At 35.4% G+C, this 17,611-nt stretch overlaps 1 protein-coding gene across 8 annotated transcripts in view; it reads right to left on the bottom strand.

The window, feature by feature from the left end:
* Window positions 1–8,906, bottom strand: part of Bmcp (uncoupling protein Bmcp mitochondrial) — a 475,843-nt gene extending 466,937 nt beyond the window's left edge. For 6 of the 8 annotated variants that reach the window (XM_090411824.1, XM_090411823.1, XM_090411819.1 and 3 more), the window contains exon 1: window positions 8,328–8,595. The gene's annotated coding sequence lies outside the window, so the exon portion shown is untranslated. Of the gene's footprint in view, window positions 1–8,327; window positions 8,596–8,702 lie in introns of those variants that run through there. The other 2 variants (XM_090411822.1, XM_090411820.1) reach the window with 2 other exon arrangements.
* Window positions 8,907–17,611: the final 8,705 nt, after the last annotated feature.

Below are 17,611 nucleotides of genomic sequence, written 5' to 3'. Positions count from 1 at the left end.
CAGTTGATATATTGACATGGCGAGTGTTTCCTTGATAAGCCCTTGACTTCCTGGAGATCTCTGATGATGATGCTGATGATGATAATAATAATAATAATAAAGCTTAAGCACAAGTAAGAAATTATCATTAAATCATGCTATATGATGCAATCACAGCATTCTGTTAGAAAATTTTGAATTTTCATGTAACAAAAACAGAGTTAAATACTTTAAATATCTTAAAAACCATTTTAAAAAGTTTAAAAAAATTAAGTTACGAATAAACGATGCTGTTGACTTTAAAGAAATTGAACTTCAGGCAGTGATTGAAAAGTTGTCTGCTAACAACTTGACCAATCAGGGCAGCAAATGGTGGATCGAAATTTGAAATTTACGAGGCATATGGGAAAGCTAATAAGGACAACTCAGAGTATTGCTGCAATATTAAGATGAACATTAATCAGCAGAGATAAAATAGTAGTGATTCCATTGTATAAGGTCCTAATCAGGCTACATCTTGACTACTGTGCTCAAATCTGGTCACTGAGGTTTGGAGGGAAATGAAGATACTTTGAAAAGGGTACAGAAGTGAATGATAAAAATGATTTCAAGACTATTATTATTATTATTATTATTATTATTATTATTTTCGGGCTACTCCAGGGAGTCCTTAGACTCATCGAGGGAGGCCCTAAACATCATGTCCACACAACTATACGACATTCTCACAGTATCTATCATACCTTGCCTTGAACTCGCTCACTGTCATAGCACCCACAACAGACTCTGGCAGCTTATTCCACTCATTTACCACTCTAAAAGTAAAGAACACCACTGCTAACCACACTCTTGAGGAATTATTTGTAGGAAGTGAGATCGCTAGGTTGCACGCAGTGATACAAAATGCGCCTCTATGGAATGTTAACAATGAGGATAGATTGAAATCATGTAATCTGCAGAGTGGTGGATGAGTGAAAGACATTGCCTGAGTATGTTGGGAATCCTATATTGTCAATGAGTTTAAGCTTTAGTATGACAGATATGTGAAAGACAGGAGGGATTTTCTTTAAGTCTATAGACTTTTGTAATATATGTATACTTCTTATATAATGTAACTGTTAATGGTATAAATCTCTCTCTCCATCAATGAGTCTTTGACTTCAGGAGAGTTAATGTAATAATATAATAACAGTAAAAAATATAGGAAGGGATAGGATTAAAAATTCTTGAAAAAACTGAAATATCATTTAAGAATGATCCAGTGGATATGTTAATCCATCCATAAATGTTAATGTAATTGTTCATTCCATCTGTTCATTAGACATCAACAGATGCCATATGGTCACTCAGAAGCTCGATGATATGCCACACCAGTCCTCGCCATGTGATCCTGTTGTATACTTTTCTGAAGGTTTCAACTCTCTGAAGATCAGTCACTCCAGACACACTATCCATAAATCCATCTCATTGATGGTCTATCACTACCTCTTTTCCAGGAATTTTACCTTCTATTACTGTTCTGAGAAGTCCTGTTTCCATCCTTTTAATGTACCCAAAATATTTCATCTTTCTTCTGTCAATGTCCTTAAGGAGCCCTAAAGTTCTACTGATCCTTTCTAGCCTCCATCAATTTGACTGCTTTTCGGTATATGATATCCTCAACTGTTTTCTGTAACACCACATCTCAAAAGCACCTATCCTTTTCCTATCAGACTTCTTTAGGTTCCAAATCTCATACCCATTAGTTGCTGTTGGAAAAACAGCAACTAATGGGTATGAGATTTGGAGATTTGGAAAAACAGCTGCATCCAAAATCCTCAACTTTGTTCCCATGGAGATAGATCCATCCTTCCAGATTTTAAACGAGTCTCTGACTGTTGCTTTAGCCATTCCTAATCTTCTTTTGATATCTTCTGAACAGCAATTCTTCACATTAATAATGGATCCCAGGCAGTGGAACTTGCTGACTTCCTCAATTCTTTCTCCATTAAAGTACACTTGTTTCTCAGGAGCTTTCCCATCTGTATTTCTTTGAGAACCATAATCTTTGTCCTGCTATGATTGGGCTGAAGTCCTCTGTTCTTACTGATCGCATTAACTTTGTCAAGAATTTGTCCTAGTTCTTCCTTGTCATTACAGAGGAGTAATGTATCATCAACATACCTCAGATTACTGATCAGTCTACCACCGATCCTAATTATTGCCTTTAGCTCATTCAATGCTACATGCATGATGTCCTCAGCATAGATACTAGATACTAAACAAGTGATGCTAAAGCAGACATCCTTGCCTAATTTCCTTTCCAACCTGAAGTCAATCAGTTAATCCAATATCTGTTCTTACCATGGCTTCGTGCTCCCTGTACAAGTTAGCTATCAGCCAGATAATGTGTTGAGGAAAACCCATTATTTTCGTTACTTTCCACAGTTTCACAAGCTGAACACAGTCAAAAGCTTTAGAGTAATCTATGAAACACATTATCATAGGGAGTCTAAATTCTTTATACTTTTCTATGATCTGTCTAAGGCAAAGGATCTGATATCTGGTATCCTTACCTTTCCTAAAACATGCCTGTTCCCCAGGTATCTCTACCTCAACTTTGGCCTCAGCAAGATTTTATTAAAGAGCATTCCAAATAAGATTATTTGGAATAATCTTTAATAAAATCTTGCTCATATGAGATATTAAACTAATAGTTCTACAATTCTTACAATCCTTCATATCTCCCTTCTTATGGTATGAAAACTGACTTCTTCAAGTCTATAGGCCATGATCCTGTCCTTATCCGATTGATTATAAGAATATTCCATATCCTTATAATCAATCTATGAAACACTCTTATTCTGCCATCTACAGCCTTAATTAACTTTGCTTCATGAACTAAATAAAACATCCTTTTATAATTATGCCTCCTCATTGGAACTCTATCTCTTCCCATTGATTAGTATAAAAATTTTCCTTGTTCTGCCTGATGGTTCTTCTGACTTCTCTACATAATCTCTTATATTCTTCAGGAATATAAGAGATCCCTGTGTCTCTTTGTTTTTCCAGCTGCCTTCTTTCAACTAGATCTCATGCCAAATCTGATATTCGTAAGTCTCTTGGTCTTCTCATTGGCCAAACATACTTCTTGGCTGTATCCTGTATTATAACTTTGACTCCTTCCCAAAACATTTCTGGTGAGTTCTCCTTACTAGTCTCCAAAAATTCATCCAACCAATTGATGTTTCTTCTGTGAACCCACTAATAATTACTCTAACATCCAGTCTAGTGGGATTTGACTTGGAAGATTTTGAAGTCTTAGTCTTATATTGACTCTTACTACCACAGTCTGCTCCAAGACAAGTACAAGGCTGTTCGATAAGTCCATGCAAAGTCTAAGAGATGCTGTCACCAGTACGTATCAAAGTTATTTTTAGTTACTGGCAACTGTTGGAGGATCACACTAAGTTTCAGTCAGATATATCTATTACTCTGTGTTTAGCATTCATTTGAATTGATCAAGTACCGTGATTTGTGAAAAATGGATGAGAAAGAATTTCTTGTAATGATTAAACATTACTTTTTGAAAGGCAAAATGGCTCAGGAAACCAAAGCTAAGCTTGATAAACATTATGGTGAGTCTGCACCTTTGATTAGAACAGTTTATAAGTGGTTTACTAACTTTCGAAGTGGCCATATGAGCACAAGTGACGCAGAACGTTCTGGACTCCCTGTTGAGGTCACTACTCCAGAAATTATTGAAAAAATCCATGATATGGTGATGGATGATAGAAGAGTGAAGATGCATGAAATTGCTAAGGCTGTGAACATCTCAAATGACCATGTACATAATATTTTACATGAACATTTACATATGAGAAAACTATCCGCAAGATGGGTGCCGCATTTGCTCACACTGGATCAAAAGTGTCAACGTGTGAACTGTTGCAAAATTGTTCGATTTACGTTACGAAGTCCTTTCACATCCCCTCTACTCTCCAGCTTTGGCTCCCTCAGACTACTATCTGTTTCCAAACATGAAAAAATGGCTGGCAGAAAAGAGATTTTCATCAAACGATGAAGTGATTGCTGAAACAACTGCCTATTTTGAAGAGTTGGACAAATCATGCTATATGGACAGGATCAAAAAACTCGAGCATCATTGGACTAAATGTATAGACCTCAGAGGAGACTATGTTGAAAAATAAAAAAATGTTTGTCCCAAAAAAATTATGTTTTCTTCATTTTTGCATAGACTTATCGAACAAACCTTGTATGCACATCAGAGATGTTTGTCTTCCACTGTTGGAGAGCTAGAATATAATCAATCTGGTGCCTTGATCTATCAATGTTAGATGTCCAAATATAGATCTGTTGTGTTTCTGGAAACAGGTATTGGTAATAACTAATCTGTTAGCATAGACAAATTCCAACAGTCTTTCATCATGGGTGTTGTATTCACCCAGACCAAATATGCCACACTCAGGCCTAACTCTCATACACTTTCCCACTTTTGCATTAAAGTCCTCTAAGATGTAAAGTACATCTCTTCTTGGTAGGCAGTCCAAAACAATCTGTAAGTTTTCATAGAATTCCTCACTCTCTTTATCAGGCCTATCTGTGTGGGGTGCATAAACTACCATGACTGACACATTGATAGGATGATACCTAAGTCTAATACAAAGTAACCTGTCATTAATGAGATTAATGACAGGATACCAAGAAGGGTTCTTGCCTGAACTGTCTTTAGTATCACTGCTGCTCCATGATGCTTTGAATCATCTCCTGAATATACAACTAGCTTACCAATCTGTCTTTTGAAGTGATCTTCTCCATTCCATCTGGTCTCTGTAATTCTCTGGATATCAATTTTATACCTCTCCATCTCTTTACAGACAATATCAAGAATAACCATCTGTAGAATCCAATCATTCCATGTGCCTATGTAAAATTTCCCTCTTAGAATAATCCTATACCTTCTGTATTCCTCATTCATAATACCACTGACTTTTGTTGGAGACTGTAATATACTTCTCGAACTCATCTGCTTAAGCGCCCTGAATGCAGTTCTGATTATTCTGTATGACAACTGATGCAGAATGAGATATATTATAAGGCACTACCATATTAGCATTTTGGAGTGAAGTCACTTCAAGAAAAAAAACTGGTAGGGTTGCAGAAGCCCTTTTCACATATCTGGAAAGTTTTGTTCCTCAATTCATCCCACATTGGCCAGGTGTGTTGGGACTTCTAGGTAAGGCAGACTCCCACTGTATTAGATGAAATGAAATAGCAAAATAGGAAAGATTCATCCCTATCCCTCGAATACTCCAACAGCATTGGGGGAGGGGAAGCGAAAAGAAAGAAAGAATGAAAGAAAGGGAGGGACCATTCTACAGATAATATAACAGATGTATATTACATGAAGTAAGGCATGGTCCAGCATCAGGCACCTTAGATTTGCCACTCCCATACTCACTAAAGTGATCCCTTGATGTATTTAATTGGGTTGTATGATAGTGATGGATATGTGTTAGTGCTCATTCCCACTATTACAAAACAAATAAATATGGAAATGGCAATTTCATATATTCTTATATTAATAAACCTTATACCTAACTAAAGTCAGCATGAACCAGCTATGTTTCTTGTTTTCAGCTTCACAGAGTCACAAAAGATATCTTGGTACCTCCTTAGAATTTGATACTCTCCATTAAAGCCACAGGGTGGATTTTACAAAAGTTACGAAGAAATGAAATGAAGAGTTGTACACTCACTTAAAATTTCTAATTCCTAACACTTCTAACCTACAGCTACTGATCATTAGGTTAGCATGTTTCACACTAGATGTGTCTTGTGCATTATGCACAGAAATCCTGATGTGAATATGATAAGGTCTAGCTAGATTTCCAAAGATCAAAAAATATGGGCACCCATTCATGATGTCATATATTACATAAAATGAGAAACTGATAGGTACTGATCAATGAATCAGTAAGAAACAACACCCAATAAATATAGCAGACACATGCAAGAATTTTTTATTTGGTGCAGGAATGATTGGTAGAGCCTCTGCTACTAATGGCTTAAGCAAGTTTGAGTGCAGTTAGTAGTTGGACAGGGTTCAATCGTTCGATGCTGTTGGCACGCTCTCCCTCGATTGAGTCTTTGGACTCCCTGGAGATGTCACATAATTATAATAATAATCTGATAGGTTTGTGACTCAGATTATTACTGATAAAATTAACTGATTAAAAAAATTGGTGATAATCAATGACATGGTGAATTACACAACTCAGTTTATAATCAGATTGTTGCCTTCTTCCTCTTCAGGATTGTCTAATTTATGTGTGTGTCTAAGCAAACACATACATACAAAAAGATTAAAACATCATCCTTTATAACAGAAATTTCTCGGTATTCAATAATGAACATTTAACAAAAATGTTATTTTTCAAGGAGCTTAATTTCTATTGAGGCATTTTTATGTGACAATGAAACATCTAGTAGCAAATTCAGTTAGAATTCAGAAGAAAGAATAGCTGGAAGGAAATGAAGTGCAAATAAGCACAAAAGTGTTTTTCAACAGCATTCACCTATCTCCTTTAATAATGTCATTGTCACATCCTTTGTTTATTCATCAATTTATTCACTGCCATTTGTAAAACACGCTTTTGTAATGCAGCAAGCATGTTTTGCTGAGTCAGAAAGTAAATTATACTTTCATATGTACATCATTATTCATGTTTTCATCCTTTGCCCATGCATTAGCAAACAAAAACTGACTTAGTGATACCAAATAGTATTCTTAATTTGTCCCTTATACAAATTTTAGCAAAGAGAGTTGGCGAGTGAAGTATCTTCACAACAAGTCTACTTGATACAGAGACTGTTGCCTTCCTACATACCAAATAGTGATGACACTTCCGTGCAATCTTTAGTTTGCGCAAGTGTGGATAAAGAATAAAAACAATAATATAATTTCCTGAGAAGTATAATATAATATTAGGTATTTTGTATCGGATTGTTTGCTTAATTTTGCCCCTTAAAAACGGTCCGTTTAAGCTAAAACTGTAATGATACTACAAATTTTAAGAAAGATCCTATATAACAAATTTCATAAAATTCCGACCATAGCAACTTGTTTCTTAATATAATTTCGAATAGTTTTATCACTTAAAAAAAAAATCGATTTAAATCAAAATTTGATTTCTTGCGTTATTATTTACTTTTACATGATACCTCCACGGAGTTCAACATCTAGCAAAATAATAAACTTCGAAACTCCCCCCCCCCCCACCACCACCACCACCAAAAAAAAAAAAAAAATTAATTAAATTAAAATCAAGATTAAACTTCGTCCACACAAAAGCCCAGTTTTTATGCAGTTATTCCGCTCAAAACAAATCAATAAGTGCAAATAAAGTTTGCGAAAAGCACCTGAAAGACAGACCTTAAGACTCCGTTTGGCCTTATAACTTAGCAGTTTTTAATTATTCACAGATTAAATTGACTAAATAGGGAAATAAATGAAAATAATATTCATTCACTAGACAGCCATATGGCTTAAGCGCCTCTTTAGTAGCTCCCTTGGATGAAAGATCCGAGGGAGCTACTAAAGATCCCTTCGGTTGGAAAAAAAATTCTCATAGCGTGAGGAATCTTTGTATGTTCCATATATGCATGTATTATATAACATTATAATATATATTTAAATAGGCATTTTTCAAAGGAGAGAAACATAATCGGTCTCTTAGAGGGAGTAATAGCCAAACCGGCTATTACAGGAGAGAACGAGTGGGGGGATTAATGTAGCATGGAAAAGTGCAGAAGATAACAGTTTTTATTATTTCGGATGAATGGACGTTCGAATTCCACGCAATGCCAACATTGAACAAAAAATGTATTGTGTTATAATTAATTAGTGTCGGAATATAATTGATATCCGTGACATTAACCCAAACTATTTGTGCACTTGTATATATTTGGGGTATCTTTATTTGTGATTCGTGGTGAATGTGATACTGATTATTGGTTCACAGATATTGACGCACACACACACGGCATTGATGTGCTATAGGTATTGTATTGATATTATAATTCGGCCCAGCCTACAGAAATTCTGACAAGTTTATTTATTATTATTATGTGACACTTCCAGGAGATCCAAAGACTCACCGAGGGAGAGTGTGACAATAACATCGAACGATGATCCTTCCAACCTACTAACTGCGCTCAAACTTGCTTAACTTTTTGCGTGAGCCATTAGTAGCAGAAGCTCTACCAATCGACCAATATTATTATTATCTCAAAAGTGAAGGAAAACAAACATTTCAGTGGCATCTCTTTCAAAATTCAACACGTACCTATATTTTCCAGTTGAATTGAATTTATTTATCAAGCACTTGAATTTGTTTAACTGAAATTATTATTCATATAAAATAAATAAATCGGTTCATATTCAAATTTGGAAATATATTCAAAACTGAAACAGTACGTATACCAATTCATTTAAATAAAATTGCTTCGTAACCTGCACCTTTAGAATGCATAATTTTGAACAGACACGCTGAATTAATCAATCCATAGCCAATTTACACGCTCCGCGCGACACAGATAAGTTATTCTGTGATAAACACACACCCCTGGATTTGTTAAATATAGGTTTGTTCTAGACATCGTATGTAGAATATCTTCTAACTCGTTTATAAATAGCCTAAAAGATTTTATAAATATCTTACTTATGCTGTGGATTTTTGCAGTTAAATATTACGTACTCTTTGCGTCAAAAATTAAAACATCCTTAGAAAGTTGAAGTAAAACAAAACAAAATATTTACGTTTTCTAACTATTTCGATTTTTCTTTCTTTTTTTTTTTTTTTTTTCCCAAGATTTCTACAGCATGATGACATACAAGTACAGGAGACAACGTTCTAAGGCTCTATTTAGAGCCTTACAACGTTCTTACGACTTTTGCCCTCCACGGTTTTTTCTTCTTTTTTTTTTTATGACTAGTATATATTTCCTGTCATGAATATGAAATACCGAGCATCTCTTTTCTGTGGCCCAGCATTTCAGATTAATGAGAGAAAATTAAAGATACGGATGTCTATCTTTTAAGAGCAGGTTATACTATCCAGAATCCAACCTTTACTAATTTCCATGATCTAATTATCGAATCAACATGATCTTTTTTTTCCGCTACAGCTAAGTTGTCGCCCCAACCACTTATACATATACATATTTAGAATTTAAAATAACAACACAATAATAATTAATAAATAAAAAGTTTAAAAGGTTCTATAACCGATTAGTTTTACATATGCAGCTGGAAATACTCTAGCTGATAGATGAAGCGAACTGTTGTAAAGAAGAAAAGAAGAAAAAAAATCAGCTAACGCCTTTTATTCCCAAAATTATAGGGAGCAGATGACACCGTGTTATACCTATCTAGCTGTTGGAGAATGAGCGAGCAGTTCAATCTCTACTAGCAGCCAATCAGAGAATAGCTTGCCCAAGACTACACTAATTATAAGCGCAACCGATGAAGAGACCACTTAGTACCTAACCATATCTGTTATTGTCTAAAATAGTGTGGGTTTTACAGTCGATTTTCTTGAGTTTGCGGGAAGAAAAACACGAGTCTCATGAGAAAAAACCCGCTTGTCTATGTCAGAGATCGATTAACTCGGGAACCGATCGAAGAAAGGCGTAGAAAAGTTCCTCTAGTTGACGACTAGACTTGAACTTGAGCGTATCTTCGGACTGCCTAGCAAACGCCACGTCTAGTGAGACTATTTTATTAAACCAATAGTGCATATATACATCAGAGTAAATAATATTTACAATATTGAGCTGCTTTTAGGAAGCCTGTGTAGCTTACTGGAAATGGCGCCGACTGGAGGAACTTTTTCAAAGCCTTCCTAATACCGGGAGAGCCTGTGTAGCTCAGTGGATGTGGCGTTTGCACACCACAGCGCTTGACTGCATGAAGGAAGACTTGCTTTCGAATCTAGTCGGCGACTAGAGGAAATTTTTCTAAACCTTTTTTTCGAACGGTTCCCGAGTTAGTCGATCTCTGGCACGGGCAAGCAGGTTTTTTCTCCCAGAAACTCGGGTTTTTCGTCCCATAAACTCAAGAAAAATCGACCGTAAACCCACATTATTTCAGACATTAAATATATGGTGTTAGGGTTAGGGACCACGAGATGGTGGTATATGTTGAGCCACCTCTCTTCACTGTGTGCCGTTTAATTAGCAATAGCCTTCAGCCATCTATCTCTGATTGGGTACCAGTGGAGATTGAACTGTCCTCTCACTCTCCAAAAGTTAGATAGGACTAAATGGCCTCGCCTACTCCCTATACGGGAATAAAACGGCGTTAGCTGATTTTTTTTTTCCTAATACCGGTTGCCGATGTCTGACACAGGCAAGCGAGTTTTTTTTTTTTCCGAAAAACTCGAGTTTTTCGACGCCTAAACTCAAGAAAATTGACTGCAGAACCCACATCATTTCGGACAAAAAATATCTTGTTAGGTATAAAGAGATGGCAGCACTAGTTGAACTACATGAAAAGAACAGTGAGTACAACCTTGAAGTATATATATATATATATATTCAGCTGGGCGTACGTTTATAAAGTTAAATTATGTTTGTATGTTCCAGACTATGAGGCTAAAGAAATACTGGTAATGAATTAGATATAGCATACTTGTTGTTTGGAGTTATTCGGCAGGACATATATATATAAAAGTTAAATTGCGATAATTTGTCCTGGACTAAGAGGCTAAAGAGTAGCTGATATAAATTAGATATGAGATAATGATTCTTTGCAGTAGAATAAATGAAATCATAGATTGGAATAAGATAGTATTGCTGCATATTCATTATGTATGTACTATGTATGGGGTTATAGATTGATATTTGGAAGTATTGCTGTGCATTTTGATGTGTGGATATAAAATGAAATTATAATACTTAGCAGCAGAATGATCGAGGTTGCAGATTGGCATTTGATAGTATTGCTGTGTATTTTAATGTGTAAATATATTGCATGAGATTATAATTCTTAGCTTTTAATTTTTTGTAGTACCAATTCAATTAAGAAACTGTATTAATGTATCCTAATTTAAATAAATGTGTTTAATATGCCAAAGAATGTGTATTTATTCACTGATCCTTATTCCAATGCACTGCTTCTAAATATAATGCGAACCTGTGTGCAAAGTTAAATAAGTGTAGTCACGACTGACAGTAAAGCCTGAGATAGATTTAGAGAGATACTGCAGGTGATCTTAATTATATTTAATGCCCAAGGGGGAATCTTGGTGGCGCAGTCGTAACATTAAATAAATTTTCCAAGATTCTCAAGGTAGATATTGGTAACTTAGGTAAAAGTGTAAAGAGAAAAGTTATAATAGAGTATAGAGAAGTAAATCAAGTAAAGTACATAAAGAGAGAAAAGTAAATAAAGAATAGAGGAAGTTAAAACAAAGATAAATTAGGAAAGGATAACAATAATTGATAGAGACAGCTGAATAAAGAAGAATAGATAAAACGAAAGTAAAAGCGTAAGATATATATGATATACTGAAAGAAACGATAGAGCTACGTTTAGCTCAGGGCCGGATTAAAACCCATAGAGACCCTAAGTACTTAAAAGATTTTGGTGCCTCATATACATGTAATTCAAAATATAAACAAAATAAACCATAAAATAAATTTTTATTTTCCAAAATGAAACAAAACTTATAGTAAGATGGAAAATAATGTTTATTTTTGTATACTTCAACTTTATTTAGATTTGAAAAGTTTTCTCCTACTTTTTTTAATTGCAAAGTCTTTGATCAGATATCCTCAAAATTAATCTTACGTAATCCATCTGCTTCTATACTTAGTAGAGATAAGGTGTTCAACCTGCCTTGTTACATAGTTGTTCTGATGAGATTTTTAATATACTTCAACTGAGAAAACGAACTCTTAGCTGAGCAATTTGTGACCATTAATGTTAAAAATATATGACAGACAATGTCTACATTTGGAAAGGCAGACTCAATATTGTTTTCTACAATTATTTTATAAAGTTCAGGAATCTTGTTTTTACATTTTTTGTTGCACTGAACTTATGGCGCACATATGAGTGAAACTGCTGAAGCTCAGCTGAGAAATTAGTGTTCAAGTCCTCTGGGTAAGCATCAATCAGCTTTTGACAACACTGAGAAAACTCTTCAATTTCAGTAGATGATGAAGTCACTGAAGTAGCATTATGTGGCACATCACTTAGAAAAGAAAATCTCCCTGATATTTCTTTGTATACCTCTCCTCTTCTTCTCGTTTCAGTTTCAAGTTTGTCAACAATTGTGTAAAAGATGGTGATACGAAATTTATCTCTGGCATTCAGATATACGTCTGGAGCATCTCCGTCATTGGTTACCTTCTTTCTGATACGTTTGCGCGTCTGAGCTGCCTTGTAATCAACATCTGTAGCACTTCGTTTGTAGCTGTTTCATATCTTTCAAATTCATTTCATGAAGTGTAGAATTGGTCAGCTAATGATCCATACAGTCCTGCACATGTTTTTAAGTTGACATCCTCATTCCATAGAACTTGGCTTACTCTATGAACATTTTGCAAAATCTCATGCCAAAAATTCAACATAAAAACCAATTCTAGCTCTTGCATCTTATTTGCAATATTATCTGCTTCTCTTCTAGTGTCTCCCTTTTGTGACTGGTCTTCGGCTATACAGTCTAACGCTTCCAAAATTTGAAGGAAAGATTTCAAACTTGTTGCTGTTACCATAGCATATGCCTCCCATTTGGTATCAGTTAAGTGTTTGTTGTAAACGCGTAATGTGATTACTGGCTAACTGTAGTTCAGCTTGATTAAGAGAGAGGATAAGGTTTTCCACGAACTGTTTAGAATAGTACCCTGATTTCTGTTGAGGTTTCCGCCGGTTATTAACACTATTGTGGCTTCCTTGAATAAACGATGTCTGTAGTCGTCATCCAAATATGGCCTGGAGCTGTTTTACCACTCTATCGTGTGGTTAGACGTACAGAAATGATGTACTAAGCCGGAAGAAATACTTCTGTTTTGGTTTACATCACCAACATGTTCTTTTTCTCTGATCTCTAAACTCCGTGAAGTTTGTCCGATGTAGGCAAGACCATAGGAGCAAGGAATATAATATACTCCTGGATATTTGAAGAATGGCACCTTATCTTTCGGGAATCCTAGAACCTGTCTGATGCTGGTGGTTGGTTTGAAGACCACTCTGATGTTCTAGGCTCTTAGTATTCTGGCTATTTGATAAGAAATTGACCTTATGAAAGGGATCACTACAGTAGAAATGTGCTGGAAGCTTAATTCTTCTTGTCTGGGGTTGTCACTATATAGATAATTTTTGATGATGTTCGAAGGATATCCATTTTGTGATAATGTGTTGACTATTATGAGAGTTCAGTCTGTGTATCCTCCTCTTTTGATATAAACTTTTGAGTGTTATTTTTCAACATGTGGATAATGCCCAGTTTATGCGTCCTGTAATGGTTTAAAGTGTAATGAAGATATCTTCCAATGTCTGTAGGCTTTCTGTAAATAGATAATTTGACACTACTTGATTGTCTCTTTATCAAGATATCTAAAAAATGCAGTTGGCTGTTGTTTTTCACTTCCAAGGTGAATTCTATCTTGTTATGTATTGAGTTGATTTTATTCACAAACGATGTTAGGTTTTTAAGCTGTCTTGCCATATAATGAAGATATTGTCAACATATCACCACCATAAAGATGGTCTAGGGAAGATTGTGGAGAGAATTTCTTTTTCAAGTTTTTCCATGAAAAGGTCTGCACAAGATGGTGATAGTGGGCTTTCCATTGCTAGGCCTTCTAATAGTTGGTATATAGTGTTTTTAACCTTGAAAACATTAGACTGAAGGCGGTGTCTAAACATCTGTGTGATGTCTGGAGGAAAGAGGTCTTGAATGATGTTTATTACCTCTTCTACTGATACATAGGTGAAAAGGGATACAACATCTAGACTGGCTAGCATGTCTGTTGGTGCAATCGTAATGGCTTGGAGTTTATTTACAAAGTTCTGCCTATTCTTGATATAGGATTCTGTTGATCTTATTTTATTATTTAATACGTTTGCAAGGTGTTGGCCAAAAGGTAAGTTGGGGATGACCTTCCATCATCGATTGGACGAAGAGGTATATCCTTTTTATGTATTTTAGGTGTACCATATAGTCTGAGAGTGATGGGCTGTGAGGATTTTAGTATTCTCTTCACTTCTTCTGGCCAAATGTTACAATTTCTGATTAGTTGGTTTGTTTCATTATGATTTTTTGTGGTGGGGTCTCTGTCTAGGATCTTATAGGTAGAGTTGTCTGATAGTAATAGTCTTTAGAGTTAAGGATAACTGTTGAATTTCCCTTATCAGCCTTTGTAATGATGATATCTTTGTTTTTCTTCAATTTGAGGATTGCCTTTCTATCATAAGGAGACGTGTTGAGAATATGTTATTTGGCTTTGGCTAGGATTATTGTACTTTTGAATCTAATAGTCTTCGCCACGTTTTGCGGTAGTGGATATAGGCCTTTTTCAATTCCACACATGAAATCCATTTTAGGAATATGTTTGGGCGTAATCGCAAATTTAAAACCTTTTTTGAGAATGTCGGATTCATTTTTTGTGAGACTATGATTCAACAAATTAAAGATCACTTTGTCATCCGGGAGGTTGTTTTGTGTCCGATATTTTTTCTTGTAAAGTTCATTGAATTTCCTAATTTGTTTGTCTTTATAAAGTTTGAAAGTTTTTACATAACTGCGTTGTATCATTTGATCTATTTTGTTCCATTTAGTATATTCTAAATTGTTAGAAATATCATCGAAGAACTTACGGAAATTAATATCACTTTTATTTAGTTCGTACCTTGTGTGTTGAGTCCTTTCTCTTACCAGCGCCAATGAAGTGCGTAGATAATTTAAGCTATGACACGTGTCAGGACATGTTCCCAGTAATCACACTCTTCCTGAATTTGTTGTTCCAACCCTACACCTTGTCTGCGAGTTAAGTATGTTAGCATAAAATCTCGGTGAGTAGTGCTTTTTTCATGTTGATCAATTACAATGGTATTTTGCCAGTCATTGAACATTTCTCTTGTAACAAAATGTGAGAAATATTTAGGAGCAAACAGTTTACAAACAAAATAATAAACTGATCCCGTTGATGGTGAATACATAACCACTCTCACTCTCTCTTGTATTCCTCACCATTGGCTTTTGTCCCAACAAAGAGTTTCTGCTAACAGTATCTTACTGGTTTGCCACTACTGAAATGTTGGTAAGACTTGTCAAATGGCCCATTGTGGTGTTGACAGTCACTGGGTCCACATGCAGTCCAATCAGCAGAGAAATCAAGCCACAACCCTGGATCTTTTGCTATATTTACTTCATCTTTCGCAGACTGAATCATTTCACCACCATCACATGGCCCACTAATTCATTTTCAGCAATTATTTCAACCTCAGAATGTTTTGTAAAGCAACTTGCATCAACATTTGCAGTAGAGATATTAAGAGAATTTACAGGCAAATTGAGGTCAGTAGTGAGACATGTGCTAGATGAACCTGCTTGTGACACCTTTATGATTCCAACATCATCATTTTGATTTTGAAGTGATCAAAGTGGTATTTGTGTCCACTTCTGATGACGGAGATTGGCTCTGATCAGGATTTGGTATATAATGTTGTGGAACTTGTGTGAAGAAATCACTCAGCTTTGCAGTTTTGGAATCTAATTCCAAAGTCTCCTCTTGTTTCTTTTTTGATAGTTTTCGCCTTTGTGCACCAGTTGACTGAAGAAATTTCATCTTGGTTCTTGGGATCTGTTAAACACAGAAATAAAAAGATTATTTTGTTGAATATTAGGTGGCAATCAACACAGTTACACATATCACAGGCAAAATTATATGAACAATTTAATTTTCGGCTTACAGCTGAATCTTGTGCGTTCGTGCTTTAATTAACTCTTATTTTACCGGAGTCGCACTTCTGCGACAGCTAGGCCTTTTACTGGAGGCGCGTTTCTGAGACAACCACGTGATTTGTTTGATATTTGCTTCTGGAGCCTTTTATAAGACATAATGTATTAAAACAAGACCTAAAACAGACAGGAAAATAAAAAAATAAAAATGGTTACGTTAATTATAAAATATTACATCATTTGACGCAATGGTAGTGCCAGAAAGCGTCGTGAGCAATAATACGGTGTAAACGAACCGTCATTCACGTGGTTAGAGTTCTATTAGGCCCTTCTACACGTCATTATTTATTGAAACAAATTAGGTAACAGTAAGAAAAGATAAAAACAATGAAAAACTAATCAAAAGTTAATTTAAATTAAATTCGTCATCTAACTAAAGCAGAAATTCTGTGGTGCCCGCCTTTCCATGATGCCCTAAGCACGTGCTTCTTTTGCTTAATAGTTAATTCAGCTGAACTTGAAGTTATACGTCAAGATATTAAAAGATACGCGTATCTTTTAATATCTACGCGTATCTTTTAAAGATACGTGTAGATATATACGCGTATCTATTAATATATAATATCTTTTAATATATACGCGTATCTTTTAAAGATACGCGTCTGTATATATATATATGAGACTGCCCAATCAAGATGGCTCTTTTCCTCAATGGACACATTCAAGCTATTAGCTAAAGTATATATATATATCATATATAGCTTAGAGTGTGTATATATATATATATATATTAAAAAAAAAATCAGCTAACGCCTTTTTATTCCCGTATATACGGGAGTAGGCGAAGCCATTTAGCCCTATCTAACTTTTGGAGACTGAGTGGGCAGTTCAATCTCCACTGGTACCCAAACAGAGACAGATGGCCCAAGGCTATCACTAATTAAGCGGTACGCAGTGAAGAGAGACGGCTCAAATGTGCCGCCATCTCGTGGTCTCTAACCCTAACACAATATATTTAATGTCTGAATTAATGTGGGTTCTACGGTCGATTTTCTTGAGTTTACAGGACGAAAAACCCGAGTTTCCGGGAGGAAAAACCTGCTTGCCCGTGCCAGAGATCGACTAACTCGGGAACCGGTCGAAAAAAGGCTTAGAAAAATTTCCTCTAGTCGCCGACTAGACTCGAAACCAAGACTTCCTTCGTGCGGCCTAGCGCGGTGGTGTGCAAACGCCACATCCACTGAGCTACACAGGCTCTTATATATAGTTTTATGAAAAAAAATATTAAAAATATTTAAAAAAAATAAAAAATATATGAAGAAGGCTGTTACAGGCCGAAACTAGTAGTGTGTTTATATTAAAACCTTTTTAATTAAATCTCGGTTCTAGTCATTCAATTTTTTTCATAAAACTATGTATGTTAACCGAGTCAATGATCATTCTGTCATCTATGACCTTCATGACGAGCCTTCTATTATCAATAATAAAAGAAACTTCAACAAGACACTAAAGAGGATTGGACTAAACATTAACAGGTTGGTCTTCTTAAAACGTTGCAAATTCCATGCTATCTTTCCTAAATTTATATGCTTTAAGGAAAACATAACAACTGAACGTGCGAAGAGAATCTATCATAAAGCTAAATTGGACCTATTGTCTGA

The sequence above is a fragment of the Typopeltis vanoorti genome, chromosome 22, assembly GCF_054136105.1.
Source record: "Typopeltis vanoorti isolate ZY-2024b chromosome 22, IOZ_Tvanoo_1.0, whole genome shotgun sequence".
Lineage (NCBI taxonomy): Eukaryota > Metazoa > Arthropoda > Arachnida > Uropygi > Thelyphonidae > Typopeltis > Typopeltis vanoorti.
This window is presented reverse-complemented; position numbering and strand designations above follow the sequence as displayed.